The sequence below is a fragment of the Anomaloglossus baeobatrachus genome, chromosome 1 (assembly GCF_048569485.1).
Source record: "Anomaloglossus baeobatrachus isolate aAnoBae1 chromosome 1, aAnoBae1.hap1, whole genome shotgun sequence".
Lineage (NCBI taxonomy): Eukaryota > Metazoa > Chordata > Amphibia > Anura > Aromobatidae > Anomaloglossus > Anomaloglossus baeobatrachus.
Genome location: NC_134353.1, coordinates 305,887,482 through 305,911,283, shown reverse-complemented (window position 1 = coordinate 305,911,283; position 23,802 = coordinate 305,887,482).

Here is a 23,802-nt window from a genome sequence, read left to right as displayed (position 1 = left end):
TGCAATGTCTATTGAATAGGATAACCGAAATGTGGAGGAAAACAACTGTTTGACTGCACGACAGGGCTTGGAAGTGAAGAAGCGCCATTCAACTTTTGCAACTCAAAATTTGATGAAATCATTAGTTGATACTATGTCGCATTTGGAGAGACCCTGAGTTTCTTAAACAGTGTGAACGTCCCACAAATGACACGATTTTGGAAATACACTCCTTGAGGAATTTAGCTAGATGCATGCTTAGCACCTTTTTGCTTCAGATAATTTTATAAGGCTGCGCAGTGAAAATGAAAACATATCCTTTTAAACAAAAATATTGCTTTAACCCCAATTTTTTTCATTTTTTTATGTAACAATAGAAAATAAACTATAAAATGTATTGTGGAATTTCCTGTGAGTACAGGGATACTCCATATCTACAAGATAACTACTGTTTGGGTGCACAGCAGGGCTTGGAGGGGAAGATGCACTACTTGAATTTTGGAGTTTAAAATTGACTGGTATAGGTAGCTTAAATTCCCTTTAAGGAATTTATCCAGATGTGTAGTGAGCACCTTGTACCCAGACGTGCTTCCCAGAATTTTATAATGTTGAGCTGTGGAAAAAAATACAATTTTCCCACAAAAATGTTGTTTTAGCTCCAAATATATTATTTTCACATTGGGTAACAGGAGAAATTGCACCACATAATTTGTTGTGTAATTTCTCCTGGGTAAGCTGGTACGTGGTGGAAAACTACTGTTTGGATGCACGGCAAGACTTGTAAGTGAGGGAGTGCCATTTGACTTTTTGAACTCAAAATTGACTGGAATCATTAGTGCACAGCATGTGTTTAGAGAGCCCCTGATGTCCCTAAACAGTAGAAAATTCCACAATTGACCCTGTTTTGGAATCTAGACACCTCAAGGAATTTATAGAAATTTGTGCTCAGCACTTTGAACATAATTCACAGAATTTTATAAGATGAACAATTAAAACAAAAAAATCAGGTTATTCCCCAAAAGTGTGCTTTAATTCCAATCTTTTTATTTTCACAAGGTCAAAATGAGAAAATGGGTCGTAAAATTAGTTTTTCAATTTTTCTTGAGTGCAGAGATGTGCACACTGACATATGTCACACTGGCAGAGCCCCCCAAAAGTGGCCCCATTTTACAAACTGGACCTCTCAATGAATGCACCAACGGGTGCATTAAGCATATTGACACTACAGTTGTTTCACCAAATTTTATTTTTTGGTGGTGAAGAAAAAATAATTAACTTTTTACCAGTAAAATGTTAATTTAGCTCCACATTTTCAATATTCTGAAGTTAAAAATGTGATAAGGTCCCACATTGTGTTACATAATTTCTACTTAATGGGGCAAGACCCAACATGTGACTGTACAGTACTACTTAGCCACATAACAAGGCTTGGGATAGAAGGAACGCCATTTGACATTTAGAACACAGATTTTTATAGAATAGCTTGCAGACTCCGTTTGTAAAGCGTCTAATTCCCAGAACAACAGACACTCCCTCAAGTGACCACATTTTGGAAATTATACCCTTCTGGTAATTCATCTATGGGCATAGTGACGAATTTGTCTCTGTAAAACACCAATTGAGTCAAACCCCTTTCAAGTGCTCAGTACATTGTAGTGCCTGTATATTGTGCCCAGCTTGGGCTTCTGGAGACCCACACCCCATACATTAAGTTGCCCTTTCTCATTACAATAATGCCAAACATGTGCATTTAACTGTGGTTTATGAACATTGTGGTGCTCATAAGGGAGGGGGTATTGAATTAGGAAGTGCAAATTGCTTCTCTAGAGCCTTTATGCTGCCAATAATGTGGTAGACCCCTATATTTCTGTTAACTAAAAACAAAACTGAGTGGGGATTTTTTTGTAAGTTGAAATGAATGCTGTTGGTGGTATATGGGTTACAGAACCTTTTGGATCAGATTATATTTATCATGTGCTTCATGCTGACCTTTTACATTAGGGTTTCAATCTACATCTCCGAAGAACATAATTCCGGTGAAACCCAAGACATATCACTTCAATAACAAGGCAGCAGAGTTTCTCCAGACTCCATTTGGCTTATGTTTAGTGGTGTCTTTCTTTTCAAAGGTGCACAAAACTGTTGTTGACTGCACTGCTAAGCACACCTAAAAAATGTGTAAAAAGAAGGACACAGTCATACCACAGTCCAAATGGGAGTTCAAAGTAACTCTGCCTCATTGCAGTGAATATTCAGTTGAAAATTTTATCTGAATCACATTTTTCAGCATTTTACCGCAGCCTTTGCCACCTGATGATGCTTTGTTCGATTGTATCAGCATGCACTACAAATTCTCAAACAAAGCGTCATCAGGCAGCAAGTGAAAAAAAAAATAGAAAAACAATTAGCTAAATTAGTGAGGGAAGGATAGGAATTATTAAATTCTAGTGTATTAGAAAATAGCTTAGATTATAGCAACAAATAGACAGTGAGTTAGGAGGAAAATTACCTTGCCTTTGGACCATCCCTTAAGAATTGCTGGAGCAGCATTTATCAGACCCCTGAGAAAGCTCTAAGGTTGAAGCATTCATGTACATTTGCTGTTGGTAATATGAGTATACATAATGTAATAAGGTTATAGAGAGGGGGGAGCCAGCACTGCCTATGAATGGCATGCAACAAGTAAAAAGGGTAAAATTCACAAATTCCTTCCTACTGTACTATAATGCAAAATGAGATTTTTAGCAAACATTTGATCAATAATTTGAGCCACCCCTGCCACGTCATGGCAAATCTCAAAAGGGGGGTCCTACTCTATATAATAAAATTTACCATTGTTCCATATGGCCTCCTAAATATTTTAATAAGCAAAACCATATAAAAGCAACACATATAGCTGTGACATCTCAGATCTGCTCCCATGTTGCTAAGACAGACAACTGCGAATAAAGGCAGTCCATGGGCCAGCATATGCAGCAAGGCCACACACATCAGCACAATGTCAGAGCTAGCCCTCATAGTGTCTGACCAGCAGCCATGGATAAAGGCGGAGCAGGACCAAGTAAATGGTGCTTAATTAATGATGCTTGTGGAACAGGGTAATGTGAACAGGCTCCAACATTAGTTTTGATAGTAGCAGAAGGAATTTGCAAACCACATTGGGCGTGCACGGCATAGTGGGGGTCAGCCACCAGACCTGTAAATCATTATAGAGAGGGGGGAGCCAGCACTGCCTATGAATGGCATGCAACAAGTAAAAAGTGTAAAATTCACAAATTCATTCCTACTGTACTATAATGCAAAATGAGATTTTTAGCAAACAATTGATCAATTGATTTTAAATTGTCCTGCTCATTATATGAGACCACATGGCACAATAGTAATTTATAATATAGAGTAGGGACCCTCATATAGAGATTTGCCGTGACGTGGCAGGGGGGCTCAAATCATTGATCAATCATTTGCAAAAAATATTATTGCGTTATTACAGAAGGAATGAATTTGTGAATATTACACTTTTTATTGTTGCATGCCATTCATAGGCAGTGCTGGCTCCCCCCTCAGCGATTTACTGGTCGGTAGCTGACCTCTACTTTGCCGTGCACGCCCAGTGTGGTTTGCAAATTCCTTCTGTTGCTATCAAAATTTATGTTGGTGGCTGTTCACAAACAGCCACCGCCCCCTGTTCCACAGGCATCATTATTTAAGCACCATCTGCCTGAGCCTGTTCCGCCTTTATCCATGGCTGCTGGTCAGACACTGTGAGGGCCAGTTCTGATATTGTGCTGGTGTGTGTGGCCTCGCTGCATATGCTGGCACCTTTATTTGCAGTTGTCTGTCCTTGCAACATGGGAGTGATTCAAATATGTCTCAGGTATTTGTTGTTTTTATATGGTCCTGCTCATTATATGAGACTGCATGGCACAATAGTAATTTATAATATAGAGTATGGACCCCCATATAGAGATTTGCCGTGACGTGGCAGGGGGGCTCAAATCATTGATCAATCATTTGCAAAAAATATTATTGCGTTATTACAGAAGGAATGAATTTGTGAATATTACACTTTTTATTGTTGCATGCCATTCATAGGCAGTGCTGGCTCCCCCATCAGCGATTTACTGGTCGGTAGCTGACCTCCACTCTGCCGTGCACGCTCAGTGTGGTTTGCAAATTCCTTCTGTTGCTATCAAAATTTATGTTGGTGGCTGTTCACAAACAGCCACCGCCCCCTGTTCCACAGGCATCATTATTTAAGCACCATCTGCCTGAGCCTGTTCCGCCTTTATCCATGGCTGCTGGTCAGACACTGTGAGGGCCAGTTCTGATATTGTGCTGGTGTGTGTGGCCTCGCTGCATATGCTGGCACCTTTATTTGCAGTTGTCTGTCCTTGCAACATGGGAGTGGTTCAGATATGTCTCAGGTATGTGTTGTTTTTATATGGTCCTGCTCATTATATGAGACTGCATGGCACAATAGTAATTTATAACATAGAGTATGGACCCCCATATAGAGATTTGCCGTGACGTGGCAGGGGGGCTCAAATCATTGATCAATCATTTGCAAAAAATATTATTGAGTTATTACAGAAGGAATGAATTTGTGAATATTACACTTTTTATTGTTGCATGCCATTCATAGGCAGTGCTGGCTCCCCCTCAGCGATAATGTAATATGGATATACATAATTTTGTTCCTAATGATCATACACCAACACTTTAATTTTGGATATAGAATGGCATATCAAATGAGTTATGGTACTGACCCCATAATATATTTATGCTTTTTAAATTGTTATTCCATGTGCATGCAAATGATGCAGAAATTTTACTGTGATCATTAGAATACATGTTTAACATCTGTGCTGATTCCTGTTCCTTCTGTTTCTGCTTTGGCTGCTAAGATTTCTTCAGACCTGTGTGTTTTGGGGGTTGAGAAAGAGGGTGATTTTCTGTATTTTATTTCAAATAAAGGATTATTTAAATGTTTGTGTTTATTTCTTTTCACTTACAGATTAGTAAAGGGGCTCTCATAGATGCCTCCCATTACTAATCTAGGGCTTAGTGGCAGCTGTGACCTGTTATTAACCTCTTATTACCCTGATTGCCACCACACCAGGTAAATTAGGACTGGCTGGGTAAAGTTCTGGATGGTCACATCTAATGGATACGACAATCCTGTGCAGCTACAGAATGCTATTTTAGGCTGGAGGGAACCCAATAGAATACCAGCCCCCAGCTGTCAGTTTTATCATCGCTGAGTATCAAAATTGGGGGGACTGCACACCGTTTTTTAAGTTATTATTTAAATAATTTTAAAAAGCCACATTCAGTCCCTCTTATTTTGATACTGAGCCATAAGCACATGGCTGGGGCTGCAGCCTGCAGCAGTATGCCTTATCTGTGCTGGGTATCATAATACAGAGGGACCTACACCATTTTTTTATTTATTTATTTTTACACCAATAGAGACTCACAAACAGCAACTCTGATTGGTTGCAGTCAGACATGCTGTCACACAGGGTGGGGGCACCACTGGCTGCAACCAATGAGAGATGCAGGGATTGTTGGTGAGCAGGGGAAGCAGTGCATGTATGAGGTTAACGAGCAGCCAAAGAAGTAGTATTAGAGCTGCGTGGGAGAGTCGGTAATTCCTCTATCTATTCTATCACCTTTTTAAAGCGCCGGATTCTGGTCCCTATAGACTTGTATTGAGATTAGCGTCCGGTCAGATATCTGGGATAAAAAAAAACAGTTTGGACCAGCCAATCTCGGGTATCTGCAAGTATAGCCATCACTACTTATGACATATATATCAGTGATATATCTCAAGGGGAACATGTCATCTGTATGTAACTGGAATTTGGTTTGTGTAATACTTGAGATTTTTAAAAAATGATCAAAATCCACAATTTTTACTTTTTAGACTAATGGGTAGTTTAATTCTGATATTATGGGAAATCTACAAGTGCTTAACAAGCTTTAACACTAAGCTAAATTAAATAATACTTCTTTCTTCTTCTTTTGGGAGTTTAAGATTATATAATGAATATACAATACACTAACTAACTAAGTAACTAACTAACTAACTAACTAGTTCAATCAATTCTTACAATTTTATTTTATTTAATATTTGTTCAGTATTGGGGAAATACTTATGTAAAAAGTGATCTAAGATTAATATCAAATGTATTTTCAAGTAATTTTCCACAGATATTTTATGGCATAAAACTAATATCCATTTAAAGCAAATCAATTATTCATGTTAATATGACTTTAAAAATGCAAAAAATCTCCTCTGGAAAGTGAATATTTTAATTACATTTCATGAATTGCAGCTTTTGATTGCAGCATTTATTCAAACTTGGTCCTTGTAATTGTTAGCAAGCAATATAATTTTCTATGTAAGAACTCCGTCACAGTGGGAAACCACATCAGCTAACTCAAAGAAATGAGAGCAATAGAACTTAATTTAAGGCGAAGCATTTGTCTAAATCAGAGCATGAAAACTTAAAAGTTTTACTCTTCTCAGTGAAATGCCAGGATGCAACAACTTAACTTCATCCATGTAGACACACACAAAAAAAATCAATCGTTGTTGCTTGCCATACCACATCAATTATTGTAGTTCAGGTTCAATTAATTTTCCTTGAGCAGATATGTGGTATTCATCTTTATACTGTAGAGAGAATTGGTCATAATGACATAGCAGGGATGAATTCATAATTTACTCCATTGTTTAAGTATATTCATAATATGAGAAGAACCTATTATGTAGATCCGTTTTTTGAGCTAAAAGTATTTTTTCTCTTTAATTTGACTTGATATAATGTAATGTTTTTATTTATATCACAATATGTGGTAAAGAAAAAAGAAATCTTGCAATTTTCATACTTGCCACTGGGGCTACTTTAGACTTTTAAGGGGGCTTCACACGCAAAGACATCGCTAACGAGATGTTGTTGGGGTCACGGAATTCGTGACGCACATCTGGCCTCGTTAGCGACTTTGTTGCGTGTGAAACGTACGAAAGACCGCTAACGATCAAAAATACTCACCTAATAGTTGATCGTTGACACGTTGTTCTAATCCCAAATATCCTTGCTGTTGCAGGATGCAGGTTGTTCATAGTTCCTGAGGCAGCGCACATCGCTACATGTGACACCCCAGGAACAAGGAACAACACCTTACCTGCGTCCTCTGGCAACGAGGTGGGCATGACTTTCTTTTGGCTGCTCTCCGCCCCTACGATTCTATTGGACGGCTGCCATGTGACATCGTTGTGAAGCCGCACAAACCGCCCCCTTAGAAAGAAGGCGGTTCGTCGGCCACAGAAACGTCGCTAGGCAGGTAAGTAGTGTGACGAGTCCGAGCGATGCTTTATGCCACGGGCAGCGATTTGCCCGTGACGCACAACCGACGGGGGCGGGTGCTTTCACCAGCGACATCAACAACCTATACTCCCAGTTCTTACAAAAGACTTTTCAGAACTCTCATTATAATCAAAGAAAGGATTACAATGACAGGTGGCACCTTAATACACAACTGATAATTCAAGATCCACCATTAAAAATAGTCAATGCCACAGCTTTTCTTTCTCCTCTTCCCTTCACATTAACCTTTCAAAATTGTCATAAGATGGTTAAGTACAAATTATAGGGTTTCAGGCAATCTTTTGCTGCTAATGTACATGTGAATTTATTTAAAGCAAAGGAAATAGTAGTAGTAGTAGTAGTAGTAGAAAAAGACCCCAGTTAACAGTGTGAACATTGCAATTTAATTTTGTAATATGAAATATATATATATATATATATATATATATATATATATATATATATATACACTGTATATATTGTGTGTGTTCACTATACAAACCACATTCAATGTTAGATTATTTTCTCATGACATGTTTCCTGTCATAATGGCTTGCTTATATGAAATTCACATTTAAAAGTAGCTTATTTTAAAATAAATACGGTATGTCTTGCACATTAAAGCCAAAGCATTATTTCAATTTTCAATTTTTTTTTTGTAAATTCTTTATATAAGATGTTTCTTAATATTACAGAAATGAGATAGCAACAATAAATAAGCATAAACATGTATTTTACAAATGAAAGGAAAAAAGGAAAAAGGGGGAGGGCGGGACAGGAGGGTGGTATATTGTAAAGAAAAGACATAGGGGTTGGAATGTAAGGGGAGAGTAGGGGAAGGAGAAGTGGGGAGATTCCCACCCATTCCTAAAAAGGGTATCTGGTTACTAGGATTTATATATATATATATATATATATATATATATATATATATATATATATACATATATATACAGTTAGGTCCAGAAATATTTGGACAGTGACACAAGTTTTGTTATTTTAGCTGTTTACAAAAACATGTTCAGAAATAGAATTATATATATAATATGGGCTGAAAGTGCACACTCCCAGCTGCAATATGAGAGTTTTCACATCCAAATCGGAGAAAGGGTTTAGGAATCATAGCTCTGTAATGCATAGCCTCCTCTTTTTCAAGGGACCAAAAGTAATTGGACAAGGGACTCTAAGGGCTGCAATTAACTCTGAAGGCATCTCCCTCGTTACCTGTAATCAATGAAGTAGTTAAAAGGTCTGGGGTTGATTACAGGTGTGTGGTTTTGCATTTGGAAGCTGTTGCTGTGACCAGACAAAATGCGGTCTAAGGAACTCTCAATTGAGGTGAAGCAGAACATCCTGAGGCTGAAAAAAAAGAAAAAATCCATCAGAGAGATAGCAGACATGCTTGGAGTAGCAAAATCAACAGTCGGGTACATTCTGAGAAAAAAGGAATTGACTGGTGAGCTTGGGAACTCAAAAAGGCCTGGGCGTCCACGGATGACAACAGTGGTGGATGATCGCCGCATACTTTCTTTGGTGAAGAAGAACCCGTTCACAACATCAACTGAAGTCCAGAACACTCTCAGTGAAGTAGGTGTATCTGTCTCTAAGTCAACAGTAAAGAGAAGACTCCATGAAAGTAAATACATAGGGTTCACATCTAGATGCAAACCATTCATCAATTCCAAAAATAGACAGGCAAGAGTTAAATTTGCTGAAAAACACCTCATGAAGCCAGCTCAGTTATGGAAAAGTATTCTATGGACAGATGAGACAAAGATCAACCTGTACCAGAATGATGGGAAGAAAAAAGTTTGGAGAAGAAAGGGAACGGCACATGATCCAAGGCACACCACATCCTCTGTAAAACATGGTGGAGGCAACGTGATGGCATGGGCATGCGTGGCTTTCAATGGCACTGGGTCACTTGTGTTTATTGATGACATAACAGCACACAAGAGTAGCCGGATGAATTCTGAAGTGTATCGGGATATACTTTCAGCCCAGATTCAGCCAAATGCCGCAAAGTTGATCGGACGGCGCTTCATAGTACAGATGGACAATGACCCCAAGCATACAGCCAAAGCTACCCAGGAGTTCATGAGTGCAAAAAAGTGGAACATTCTGCAATGGCCAAGTCAATCACCAGATCTTAACCCAATTGAGCATGCGTTTCACTTGCTCAAATCCAGACTTAAGACGGAAAGACCCACAAACAAGCAAGACCTGAAGGCTGCGGCTGTAAAGGCCTGGCAAAGCATTAAGAAGGAGGAAACCCAGCGTTTGGTGATGTCCATGGGTTCCAGACTTAAGGCAGTGATTGCCTCCAAAGGATTCGCAACAAAATATTGAAAATAAAAATATTTTGTTTGGGTTTGGTTTATTTGTCCAATTACTTTTGACCTCCTAAAATGTGGAGTGTTTGTAAAGAAATGTGTACAATTCCTACAATTTCTATCAGATATTTTTTTTCAAACCTTCAAATTAAACGTTACAATCTGCACTTGAATTCTGTTGTAGAGGTTTCATTTCAAATCCAATGTGGTGGCATGCAGAGCCCAACTCGCGACAATTGTGTCACTGTCCAAATATTTCTGGACCTAACTGTATATGATAGTGTGAAAAGGTTTTGTTTTTCAATCAATACAGCTGTATGAGGATTTGCTTTCAATGGCACTGTTTGTGTTATTGAATTTTGGCATCATTTTAGGGTGAGCAACAGACCTATGTTATTATTGGGGGTGTGAGGATGGCGGCACACATTATATTTACCCATGTAACTACTGTGCATCTTGTTGTCGATTCAATTTGTTTATTGCGGTATGATTAATATTGATTATTCTAACGTCTAGCATTGTGTCTTTTGGGAACAGTTCCATCTGTTGCCTAAGTTTGGTAGTACATACCAGGTGGTATAATTTATATTAGCCATTACTACTCTTATTATCATAACATTTTGAATTGTCTCTCCAGTAAAGGAGACAAACTCTAGCACAGTGCTACCTATTGAAAGTAGCGATCCTAAAAGTCACAAGTGGATTTTTAACAATCCTTTGCAATATGACTCAGGATATATAAGCCAGATCAGAATCCCAATTTTCAGACACGGTGTTTCGGGGTGCTTGCCCCTTGTCAGTGCAAAGTATCTGGGTGTCTGATCTGGCTCATGAGAAAGCTATGTGGGGACCACGGGGAACACTATTCTCCTTAAGGAGACTTTGCAAGCCAGTCTGGCTGCCAAGTAAGGGGACTTATAGCTGCCACGCCCCTCTAAGATATATTCAAATTGTCTCTCCAGTAAAGGAGACAAACTCTAGCACAGCGCCACCTATTGAAAGTAGCAATTCTAAAAGTCACAAGTGGATTTTTAACAATCCTTTGCAATATGAATCAGGATATATAAGCCATATCAGAATCCCAATTTGCAGACACGGTGTTTCGGGGTGCTTGCCCCTCGTCAGTGCAAAGTATGGGGGTGTCATACCATTTTGGGAATAGCTCCATTTATTGACTTAGGTTGGTAATACATCCACAACCAAATGCCACTGGGCTATTTGCACAGCACATAACAACAAATCTACATTTTTTGTGACATGTTGTTTTTCTATTTTTGTATTATTATCCCCACATGGATGTACATATTTATAATCCATTTTTGTACATATCAATTATTTATTCAATAAGGGTTAAGTGTAATTTGATGTACTAAGACACTTTATAATTATTGTTTTTATATCGCAGTATAAGTATTGATGTGGGGAGGTAATTCGTTCTGAATTGTATTTTTGTCACTTTTTCATTGTATTTTGGATACTATTATGTGCAATTTTGTTTGTTATGCTGCTATGTCCTCATTCTTTACTGTATACATCTCTTTAAACTTTTTTTATTATGTTTTGAATTTATTTTCAATAAAAATTTAATATTTTAATATCTTGGATTTTTTGCTCATTTTTTGAAAGAACGATATATTTTTTCAAATTGTTGTTTCCTATGTTATTATCGGTACAACTATGAAGATCAGCACAAGTTTGGCTGTATCACATTAATCTCCCAGTGGTTTGTTCTGGAATGTACACTGGTATCATTATATTTACACATAAAGACAGCAAAGCATTGGAACAAACACATGGCTCAGCAAGAGCTGAGATGTGTTAAAGATTTTAATTGCACTACTTGGGAATGGTAACAGGATTTTTTACATTTATTTTATTCATTTGTTAGTTTGTTTGTTTATTTTATTGGGGAGATTTGTTATTATATATGTTGTTGTTTGTTAAAAATGTTAAACTTAAAAATTGCATCATAATTGTTTACATTTCTTAGAGTTCAACATGATGTTAAATTAGTTGTATGATTAAAGGACTTTGCATTTATAAAACTTTGAAATATACAGTTTCTTAACACTAGAAGTCCCAGAAAGGGGTCATTTAACATTTCTTTCCTTCATTTGGAACCCAGAGACAGGTCAAATGACCTGAAGTATTTTAGCTAACATCCTATAATCACTGTCTTTTGTTCTGTAATTAAGGCCATTACTGTCGCACCACAGGAGGTTGTTTTTTTCCATTGAGTTTAGCCATTTAGTTTTCAGTTAGTTTAATTCAGTTTATTGTATGTCATTTGACCCTCTTTCGGGACTTCAGGGGGGAGCTCGAAATTTCTGGCACTTCTAGTGTTAAAGTATTTTTTGCTATAGTTCAGCAAATCTCCTAAAATTCGATTCAATTTATTCCAATTGCGCAAACCGTATGTAATAAATTTAGTGGGAATCATATTTCCAGTATGGAGTTTATGTGGTATTCCCATCTCCAAGGTCCTATCCCTTTATGTAACCACGTGTAATAATTTCTGTGGGAATTCAATTTCCAATATTGAGTTAAAGGGGTATTCTGATCTCCAAGATCCTATCCCATTATGTAGTATGTGTAATAATAATAATAATAATAATAATAGTATTAGCAAATATTTCCAATTTGAACTGTAGCATGTTTCTTCAGATTTGCTATTTCCCTTACCTCCTGTAAAGAGTAATACTGTAGCTTAGTTATCCATGGTTGTGAACAAGAGCAACTGTCACTATTTTAATGGTCATAAACATGAAAACCTAAGCTAAAATGCCCTGCACATGAGGTAAGCAACATAACTAATTAGGAGAACTATACTACATTTCTAATTTTAGGTATTTGATAATATTTTTCATTTTACACATACTATGTGTTGGAATAAGATTTTGGAGATAGGAATTCCCCTTTAAAGAAAATGCAAACTTGTCCTTGTAGTGCTCCACTTTAGTCTTCTTTTTATTCCAAGTATTCGGGCATTGCTACTGACTAGGGTTCAATTGGTCATGTGGGTCTGTAATGCAAGTCAAAGAAATGAATCACATAATAAGCCCCACTTGATCACTTGGAGTGAGACGTACATCTGTGATGTCAAAGATGATCTTTGCGTCAAATAATACTTTTTGGAACCTACCTAGACATTGCTGTGAACTGAGGACCTGCTAAGGAGCTGCAACAGTAGGATAGGCATGGGAAAAGACTAGTTGGCTTCTTTTTAATTCCCTCATAGTCTTTAAAATCTTGTAACATTGCAATGATTTTGCAGGATTTGTTCAAATTGAATCCATCACAATCTGAAATATTTAGAATTTAAATTTTTGTGCAAATTTGCAGTTTTAATTATTCTTTTATGATGGACTTACTCATTTCATATTACTTGTTAGAGTTACACTGACAAGCAGTCTATGAGAATATGCGTGTGTTGCTAGCATTGTGAGGGAAACTGATGGGCTGATATAGAAGATGCCCATTTTTTGCCAAACAAGTTTACTATCTCAAATTACCAAACTTTTTTGGCTTTTATCCTCTTCCCAATCTGGCATTTTTTTTGTTCTTATGTTTCAGTTTTTTTGCTTCTCCTTCTTACTTCTCCTTTTTATGTTTCTGAGAATATAGACTTATGGGAGTTTTCTTGCAGAACGAGTTGTGCTATCAATTGACTACATCCATTTTAATATTTAATTATTAGAAAGTGGCAAAAAAATTCCAACTGCAGCAAAAGTATGAAAAAAACACAATTCTGATAGCCATTATAGTTGGGGTTTTGCTCCTGTAGAATTCATTCCGTGGTTCAAATGACATATAATATGAGTTCCCAGCGCAGTACTATTACAGTAACATCAAACCTGCATAGATTATTATTGTTATTATTATTATTATTATTATTATTAAGTTGAAAAAAAATTGGCACATTTTGGAAAAAAATTGTGCTAATGTTTCCATTTTCTGAGACTCAAAATGTAAATTTTTTGTTGAAGGAGCTGTGTGAGGGCTTATTTTCTAAGCACTATAATGATGTTTTTATGTATACCATTTTGGGGTATATACAATTTTTTTTTTGCCTCCTATTGCATATATTTTTTTTGTACCAGCTGGTAAAATGCAATAATTAGGTTTACAGTTTTTTTTCTTATTAAAGCACTTACCAATCAAGTTAATTCATTTAATACAAACTTTTCTGGATGAGGAGATACTACATAAGTGAATCATTACTATATTATTTTTTTTTTAATATAGAAAAATGAGCATAAAATCTGTTTTTGTTTTTAATTTTTCAAAAATTTGAAAGATTTTTTATTTTTTAGCAAATTTTGTATTTTTCTTAGAGGACTTTAACCTGTAATTGTCTGATCGTTTCTACTATGCAGAACAATGCCACAATGTTGCTGTATATAGCAAAATTCATGGTCTCTTATAAATGGCAGACATAAGCAGAAGCCTAGATATCATGGCAACCCATCGGTGACACAAAGGGGGGTTAGATTAGTACACCCCCCCTACATCTGGGCAGCTTACTGTAAATGTGGCTGTTAAACAGCGACATTTAAAACATTACAAGTCATGGTGAAGCTCTCACCTCTTGTAGATGTTAAATTCAGATGATGGCTAAATAATTCAGCCATGTTTTGCAGCAAAAGTAGTAAAGTAGCTGAGCTTGCATTAAAGTCAGGGAGCCAACATGTAATGTTCCATTACATCATTTTCAAAAACCAAATACAGCACTCCTGGTGTGGTGAGTTGCCCGGATAGGATCCAACTCCGTAGTACAAGTAAGCAAAGAAGCAGACACTCAATTTGAGTGTGGATTCTTTGTTTGTTTGTTCTATTACATCATTTCAGTAAGGGGTTAATCATCTCTGTATAAAGAAAGACTATTAGCAACAGCTTAGTTATTAAAGTGAGCATGTCATGTGAATAAAGGCTGTTATCATGTAGTTATGGGACTTAATTGCATGTTAATAGAGGTCTGAAGCTGCCCAATGCCCGCACTGAGATCCCCACTGCTGGGAGGAAATTATCTTTTTACCTCCTGGCAATTTTGGGCTTTCAGTCATAGGAGTGGGCCGGCAATACTTTAGTGACCACTCAAAACATAGGGAACAGCGGCTGTAACCGCACCCTGGCAGTAAGTTACAGCTGATTCAGCATAAATGTTGCAATCTTTTTCTGAAGCACCACATAAAAATAACATAGGAGTTGTTCATTGGTTAATGAGGTTATTCAAATGTATTTATTTTTTTTAAATGTCCAAGATGTGTATCACATGCAAACACTACCAATTTTTGAGTGTTTTAAAAGCAAAAAAGTTATTAAAACCAAGAACAGTAAAAGAAGGAAGAAGACAAATATAACATTGTTAACATTACATTTTAGGACACAAATTTAAAATGTAATATATATCTATGTAGGTGATAATTACCACTAGTTGAATTTATAGCAGAAAAGAGTATTGGAGTTTATGAAGTGAATGTAACTTTTCTGTAATATTTTTAAAATTATATTCCCTTTCTAGGAAATCATGGAATTCAGTGCATATCAAAAGATATTTGATTTTCTTCTTTTTCAGATAGGCACAATCCAAAATTCAGAGGTTGGCTTAGCTTGGTGTTGTTCCAAATATGTTGTTATCCGAATGTGAATTATTATCAATGGGAAATGATTTTTGGGAAACTGTAAATCAGAAATAATGCATTTTCAATAAATTTATATTAGGGTTAAATTACTAGACAAACCCTCCATATATGTCGCACATTAGCACTGTTGCAGTAACATTATCAACAAATGAAATATTTCCCTTGGTACAGCTTTACTAGTTTGTGGGATGTAAAGTACCATCTGTGTATGTATTGCCTAGAAGTCTCTAGAGGATTAGTTCGTTGTGAAAATGTAGCAATTATGAGAAAAAAGCTTAATGTCATTCGTGCGCTTACATCATAAGACCAAAAACTATTCCAGATTTTTTTCAAAAATTAAAATAGAAAAGGAAAGTTGAACTATATGTCAACTTCCTGATTTGTGTTTATGAGCTAAACTAAGCTAAATGAAGGAAGGAAATAGTTAACGTATGTACTGATTTCCATATAAGTCAGAGTTGGAAATGCTTAATGACCATTAAAAAGGTATATCAGTTAGTATTTTTCTTTAACTTATGAAAGAAAGTAAGCCATTTTGACCATATGAATAAAGTTACTTTAAAAATGCCTTTCATAGTATAGATTTTAGAAGATAAATTGAAAAACCCAAATTGTTTGAATTATTTCTTCAACTGTGAAAACAACTTTTAAAAATCGCCAATACATGCTGATGAACTTCTCTGTGTCCAACAACATAAACAGAGGTGTCAAAGTTTCACTGCTACAGTATATAACAAAGGTTAGTACCTCCCTTATACTTTATAAATTTTTTATTGTATTTTTTTTCATGGACAACACTGAAGATATGAAACTTGTATGCAATGTGAAATAGTAAGTGTATGGCTTGTATAACAAAGTAAATGTGATGTGCCATCTAAATAACTCAACAAATAGCCTTTAATGTCAAATAAAAGTGAATCACCCTGAAACACCATGTCTGCAAATTGGGATTCTGATCTGGCATATATCCTAAGTCATATGAAAAGGCTTGTCAGAAGTCCACTTTTGACTTTTAGGATTGCTACTTCCAATAGGTGGCGCTAGAGTTTGTCTCCTTTCCTGGAGAGACAATTTGAATAATTCCCAGAGGGGCATTGCAGCTATAAGTCCCCTTACCACTGACAGCTGGACTGGTTTGTCAAGTTTCCATAAGGAGAATAGTCTTTCCCCGTGGTCCCCACATAGCTTCTTATAAGCCAGATCAGATACCCACACTTTGCACTGACGAAGGGCAATCACCCTGAAACACGTGTCTGCAAATTGGGATTCTGATCTGGCATAAATCCTAGGTCATATGAAAAGGCTTGTCAGAAGGCCACTTTTGACTTTTAGGATTGCTACTTCCAATAGGTGGCACTAGAGTTTGTCTCCTTTCCTGGAGAGACAATTTAAATAAAAGTGAGTACACTTTTAAGTGAAAACTGTCAAATTTTAACCAATTATCTATTTTCCCTCCTGGTGACTTATTTGAATTACAAAATCTCAGTTGAAAATGGGAAGTAGGTGTGTTAAATTTTGTGTTATCACTCACACACGCTCTCATACTGGTCACTGAAAGTTCAACATGGCAGCTCAAGGCAATAATTCTATGCAGATTTGAAAAACATATTGTTGCGCTACAAAAAGATGGGCTAGTGTCTCGCTAGGTAAGGGGGAAGCACCAAGTGAATGGTGAAAAGGAAGGGAAGGGAAACCCTGTCTCCAGGAAAGGGGGAGATGGTGACACTTGAACAAGCCTACCTCTGGGCTCTGGCTTCCTTCACCACCCTAGATATCTTCTGCACTTATGCAATGAGCCAGATTCCTAACCCTGGCTGACCCTGAAGTAGGTCCTAGGTAGGGAGCAGATGGGATGAGCACTTAGTCAACCCCACTAAACACTAAAAAAGACATAGGGATAATAGACAGGGGGAAATGGAACAAAAAAACTCTGATTATTCATGGAGAGGAACTGGAACAATTCCAAAGATTCTGCAGATGTATAGAAGCCGACTGGTTGCTCTGACGACTTATTAAGGGTATAAGCGCTAACACCGAAACCGAGTAATAAGAAGTGAAACTATATAAAGACACTAAGGGAAGTGCTGATTAAAAGCCTCTGAAAAGTTGAGAAACTCTGCTGGGTCCTAAAGGGAAATGGATGAAAATCAAACAAAAAAAATAGAAGGTCAGGAATCAGTTTTCATAGCCAAACACTGTGACCTTCTATAGCTGGATACCACAGCCCTGTCTGTCACCCATGACACACCCATAACATTACCCCCCTTCTACGAGTAGTCTCTGGACACTAAGGACTAGAGATGAATGAATTTCAGGCTTGAGGTACTTTTTTTTCCAACTTCTCTGTGAACATTAGATCTCAGAATGCAGAATGTAAGTCAAATTTGAGCCGATCATACACTTCCTGCAACGTGCATTTCAGTAGTGTCCGGGCAACCCACCTAATCTAATAGTATGGGCATGACCAAGAGGTTGCTAGCCAGACACTATGAGCTTACATGTGTGAACAGCGCCCTATGCACACCACTAGTGTGCAATTTTATCATCTAGCATCACCCCCTCCACCAGTGGTAGCGTGTGAGTGATTGATTTCTCTTGCACCTATGATGCCTCCATCATATTGAGGGTTTTGGCTGCATTCTATCAGTGTATTAGATTCCTTGGCCTGGGCTGACTGGACTAGTTGCCCTCTTTTCTGCTGTAAATATATTACATTTATGGAGCAGTTATATCTCCTCTTTTTGTTGCTTTTTTGGCATTAGTGCACCAAGTATTGAAGAGAATGATGTAGAAAATGAGAATCAACAATCTTAGCTGTTTGAAACTCTAAATTGCCTACAACAATGTTTGGGGCCGGCGACAAAGGAGACGGCTCCAAGGGTGCCACATATGCCTTGAGCAGAGACCTGTGGAACATATTGTGAATACTAAGAACCTGAAGTCATGACAGTAATTTTCTTTTAGGGACCAATTAACTTAAGTCCCAGCTTCCAGGAATTTTGAATTATCTGGGGATCGAACAAAAGATTTCAATTAAACTCTATATGATACATTCGAAGAAGGTGTATCTATGGAAGATATTATTAAAAAGATCATTGATTTTTTTTGTCACACATCCAGTTGTCAATATTTATCATTCCTTACCAAAAGCACACAAATCCATCTTTCTTACCTCCTTGAGACCCATTGTCTCAGGAATAGGATCATTAGAAGAGAATTTAGGTTTGTGGATGAATCATCACCTTCAACCATTAGTAAGAGACATTATGAGTTATGTCAAGGACACATACATGGCAAAATAATTACAATTGACTGTCCTGTGATGGCATAAACCTCTATCCTTCCATACCTCATAACACAGCACTCTATAGTATTTCTTATTTTTTTGACAAACATAATAATTATGCTACAAAGATTAAAGATTTTTTTTTTATCAGAGGTGTAGTTTTTGTTAAAACACAATTATTTTTTATTTGATCATATATATTTTTTTTTTACAAAGGAGAGGCGTGAACTTGGGCACCAAATTTTCCCTGGGAGGAATATTATCTCTATCATGAAAATAATCCCTTTTCCTCTAAAATTGTTTAGTATGCTAGATATATAGACAGCCTCCTCCCTATTTGGGGAAAGGGGGGTATCGTCTTTTGAAGTCTTAGAATTTGTAAGATATCTAAACATTAATGAGTATAATTTAAATTTCACAAGTTTTTTGTGTGAAAATAAAATCAATTTTCTGGATATCACATTGAGTCACAAACAATAAAATTATTTTTACACTTTATAGAAAACCTACATTCTGTAATACAATTCTGAGAGCTAACTCCTGTTATCCCCACACATGTTAAAAAACATTTCAGTTGGGGAACTAATTTGCATGAAAAGGAACAGCTTAGAGATGGCCACCTATAGACAAGATGCATCTGACACACAAAAAACACTTCACGAACGTGGTTATCCTCATTGGTCACTGGATAGAGCACAGAATGTAGTGGAAGGTATTAGTAGGGCAGATCTTTTCAAATGTAAACAAACTAATCGGGGTAACCATAATAGAGTTACATTTTCTACTCTCTATAGTGCTCAATTCAAAGATATTGTGGCCCTAGTGAAAAAATACTTACAACTTCTCAATAGGGATACTAAACTTGGCAACATCCTAAGCATTAAAATTAGATTTGTAGCTAAAAATCACCTACTCTAGGTGGTATTTTATCACCCAACTTTGTTTTATGGAGACAATAGTAGGGAGAGTAGAACCTGGCTTAAGGATTTTTTCAAATATGGCTTGAACTGCTGTAAATTTTGCAAGTTTGCACATAAAACCAAAGCTTTTGAGTCATGGTTGAATAATAAAAAAATCACTATCAACAACTTTATAAATTGTAACAGTGATTATATATAATATATGTGATAGCATGTATTGACTGTCACGTGCAATACATAGGCTGTACTACTAATAGTCTGAAAACCCGCATCAGAAAACACTTAGCAGATGCAATTAATCTCACTGCATGCAATACATCTACAGTCTCCAAAATGTTTCTTAGAACACACCAGAGTAATCTGGATGCTTGTAGATTTTATGGTATAGAAAAAGTTATAAAATCTGCTAGAGGAGGAGATCACAGACATAAACTCCTGAACTGATAAAGATACTGTATTTTTACAATAGACACATGCATCCCCAAAAGTTTGAATTCTGGGCAAGATCTAATACTGCAATATTGATAAGTTTATAATTTTGAAGATAAAATATTTTGCATTTTATTGTCACATATATATTTTTCTTCAGGCTGTTCCAACCAATCCCTATCCGTACTATAATGATATTTACACATGTTCTTAATTTTCTAGAATGTCTCTATTTACTTTAATTATTTTAGTATTCTTATGAACCTTGCGCTATTTCCTGTTATGTTAATTATCTGCATGTGCGATCTACAGATATCATGAGATTGAATAGCACTATAGTATATATAGGTGAGCTTGTTCTGTGCTGCACTACAACCATAAATTATTACTACACGCAGTTGAAACGTATACGTTTGCTGAATTTACATGCGGTTAAACTGCGATTGGCCTACACTGTTTACATTCTTGTACCTTTTTGGACCTTTCAATAAAGACAATGATTTTGTGGATTACCACTGGATCTTTTCTATTTGACTTACCTTTGATCTCTGTAGCTGCTCCTGCCGTATCCGTGCGGTGCTCTTGGGATTATTGTGTGGATTTTCAACCAAATATTTATACTACTTTTTATATAAAAACCATGTACTTTATTATAACAAATGCACATACATACATAGATTGTTTAAAATCAGGGAGGAAAGACAGGATAATTGACCCTACTCTTTTCCTACCTTACAACAGGGGTCGGCGTCCTAAGTAGAGAGACGCCCCCGTTCCACGACGACTGACCCCAAGTAATCCCTTCCTGCGTATTCAAGGTGTAGTCCCCTCAAGATTGAATTCAGCGATCACTGAACATCAGACCTGGGACTCCCAATACAGACCGGAGGAGATACCTACTGCGGTGGATTCCTACACAGTCACCCCACTGTGGGACTGCAATCAGGACTATGAGTACGTTGGTCACTGTCTGTCAATATAGAGGACAGTACTAAATCAATACATGACACCCGGGGGATCGCCAACCTGGAGGCATTGTTCTTTCTGAACTCAGGCAAGGTTATTCCTTATGGTTGGCAAGCTTAGTGTGGTAATTATATAAATCACATCTAAGAGACAAGGACAGTACGGAGCTATAGAATTATGCTAGACAGATGCAGATCAACAAAGTGGAACGCCTAAGACCAAAGTTCAGCCATATTCCGGACACATCAGTGCTAAACCTTGCACAAAAGAATTATCCATATAGGAGAATATGTCCTTAATCTGACACAACTTTGGGTCATAACTCCAGTGAGTCAATACTCCCATACATCACAACCATCCTTTCTTTAAAAGTGAAAAGAGGAGTCCACTATAACGGAATTGCCAAAAGAAAATCTTCAAGACCCAATCACAAAGCCCCTGATGAGCCCTCAACTGTCTAAAGGGCGAAAGGCGTCGGGCAGTTTTTTGATACGGCCAGAAATAATCTTGGGCATTCCTTTAATATATGATTATTAACATCTAACTCTCTATATCTAATACTGAGCACACAGACTTAATGACAACTTCTGACCCTATACCCTAATCCCCAGTGGTCATATTGGTGATACAGACAAATTAGCCATTATTGACTGAGCACCTCTTTCCTCACTGTGGTGTTACTACTGTTGGGGTATTTCAATCTTGAGGGGACTACACCTTGAATACGCAGGAAGGGATTACTTAGGGTCAGTCGTCGTGGAACGGGGGCGTCTCTCTACTTAGGACGCCGACCCCTATTGTAAGGTAGGAAAAGAGTAGGGTCAATTATCCTGTCTTTCCTCCCTGATTTTAAACAATCTATGTATGTATGTGCATTTGTTATAATAAAGTACATGGTTTTTATATAAAAAGTAGTATAAATATTTGGTTGAAAAACAATATCTACTTTTAGTGATTGATATTGGTATACAGATTATTGTGTGGAGCATAGGTATACTGGGGTAAGCTGACCTTCTTTGTTATAATACTCTATGTTACCGTATTTTTTGGACTGTAAGACGCATAGGACCATAACTCGCACCCTGGTTTTAGAGGGGGACAATAGGAAAATAAAATTTTAAGCAAACAATGTGGTCATGACACACTGGTATGGGGTGAGAATCTGCTGCTGACACTATTATGGGGGTAATGTCTTTAAATTCTTTACTAAGATACCCCATCTTGGTAATGATCCTCCTGCCTTGTATATAATCTCCATCCTTGTACATATATATGTCCTTCATCCTGGTATAGCCCCCATCCTGCTATATACCCCCATCCTGCTATATACCACCATCCTGGTATAGCCCCATCCTGCTACATAGCGCCATTTTGGTATAGGCCATCATCTTGCTATATACCCCAATCCTGCTATATACTGACATCCTCGTATATGCCCTCATCCTGCTATACAATAGGATAAAGAGTTGCACACAAGTCACAATGTATATAGGAATGATGAAAAGCAGAACTGCTATGGGAATACTAGACAGAAAAATACAGCGAACTATTTGAAAAAGTGAAAAAACATGAAAAATGGAATATGCATAACTGCTATGAATAATAGGAATATAAGAGATGTTTAGCCATTGTATTAATCACTGCAAAAGAGCCCCAAAACCAACGCCAAGGTAATCTTTATTTCTGGGGTCCCTAGCCTATATGTAACCTCACCTGCAGTTAAAAAACTTATTCTGTATGGGAAGCAAAAAACCAAGCTATATATGTGAAGTGAAACAAATGGCTGTGGGTGGGGCAGGGTTCTCAGACATAAAGTGCATACTAACTAAAGAATGTATGTCTGGAACACCATTGCTGTTCCAGACATACATTCTTTAGTTTTCATCCTACTATATACCGCCATCCTGGTATATACCCCCATCCTGCTATATAGTGCCATCCTGGTATATGCCCTCCTCCTACTATATACCGCCATCCTGGTATACACCCCCATCCTGCTACATAGCGCCATCCTGGTATATGTCCTCATCCTGCTATATAGCCCCATCCTGCTATGCAAGAATTTGAGAGAAAAATGAGAGGTGCGTCTTATAATGGAAATGTAGCTTATTGGGAGGTAGAGAATGGGCGCTGTGCTGGTTGTGGGGTCCTTTGCAAGCTGCGGTGGGGGCTGTGTGCAGCAGGGTGGTGTGGCAGGTGAGATGCCCTGGTGGTACAAGCTTCAAATAATTGCACCCGGGGTCAGCGCATGCACAGATGGAGCTCTCGGTTCAAGATCTCATCAGCGCACTTGCCACCTCCGGCCCATTGATCTCCCAGCAGTGGATCAATGACAAGCTGAGAGCTCATCTGCACACGCGCCAACTCTGGGCGCCATTTCTTTGAAACCCGCACTGCCGACAGATCATCTGTGACACTCGCCACATCACCCTGCTCCACACAGCCAGCACGGCACTCGCAGCCAGCTCAGCCCCCACCACAGCCAGCACAGCCCCCACCACAGCTAGTACAGCACCCACTACAACCCTTGCATCATCACTCTACTTCACCACCGCCCCTGCCTCCTCTGACCCTGCTCCTCCACCGCTGCCACCCCCCTCTGGTAAAACACCACTGGAGTATAAGACGGATCACTTTTTTTTTTACCTTTGTTATCTTTAAATTTAGGGTGCGTCTAATAATCCAGTGCATCTTATAAAATGAAAAATCCGGTACTTACTCTTTGGCCCAAGAGATGTAGCATGATCAGACCATGTATGGTCAGACACGGCAATTACACAGTACATAGCAGGGACACATACAGTGCCTTGCGAAAGTATTCAGCCCCCTTGAATTTTTCAACCTTTTCCTACATTGCAGGCTTCAAACTAAAGA